Source organism: Arachis duranensis, chromosome 2, assembly GCF_000817695.3.
Source record: "Arachis duranensis cultivar V14167 chromosome 2, aradu.V14167.gnm2.J7QH, whole genome shotgun sequence".
NCBI classification, from domain to species: Eukaryota; Viridiplantae; Streptophyta; class Magnoliopsida; order Fabales; family Fabaceae; genus Arachis; species Arachis duranensis.
Genome location: NC_029773.3, coordinates 29,944,641 through 29,945,437, shown reverse-complemented (window position 1 = coordinate 29,945,437; position 797 = coordinate 29,944,641).

The window sequence follows — 797 nt, the reverse complement described above, 5'->3', positions numbered from 1 at the left end:
CCCTCCTAGTACTCTTCCAAGCAATACAGAAGAAAATCCAAAAGGAGAGTGCAAGGCCATCAACATGGCCGAATTTGGAGAGGAGGAAGAGGCAGTGATCGCCACTGAGGAAGACCTCAATGGACATCCACTGGCCTCCAATGAGTTCCCTAATAAGGAACCATGGGAATCTGAGGCTCATAATGAGACTATAGAGATTCCATTGGATTTACTTCTGCCATTCATGAGCTTTGATGAATATTCTTCCTCTAAAGAGGATGAATATGTCACTGAAGAGCAAGTTGCTAAATACCTTGGAGCAATCATGAAGCTAAATGACAAGTTATTTGGTAATGAGACTTGGGAGGATGAACCCCCTTTTGCTCACCAAAGAACTGGATGACTTGTCTAGGCAGAAATTACCTCAAAAGAGACAAGATCCTAGGAAGTTTTCAATACATTGTACCATAGGTACCATGACCTTTAAGAAAGCTCTGTGTGAATTAGGGTCAAGTATAAACCTTATGCCTCTCTCTGTAATGGAGAAGCTAGGGATCTTTGAGGTGCAAGCTGCAAGAATCTCACTAGAGATGGCAGACAATTCAAGAAAACAAGCTTATGGACTTATAGAGGATGTTCTAGTAAAAGTTGAAGACTATTACATCCCTGCTGATTTCATAGTCCTAGAGACTGGAAAGTGTATGGATGAATCCATCATCCTTGGCAGACCCTTCCTAGCCACAACAAAGGCTGTGATTGATGTTGACAGAGGAGAATTGATCATTCAAGTGAATGAAGAATCCCTTGTGTTTAAGGCT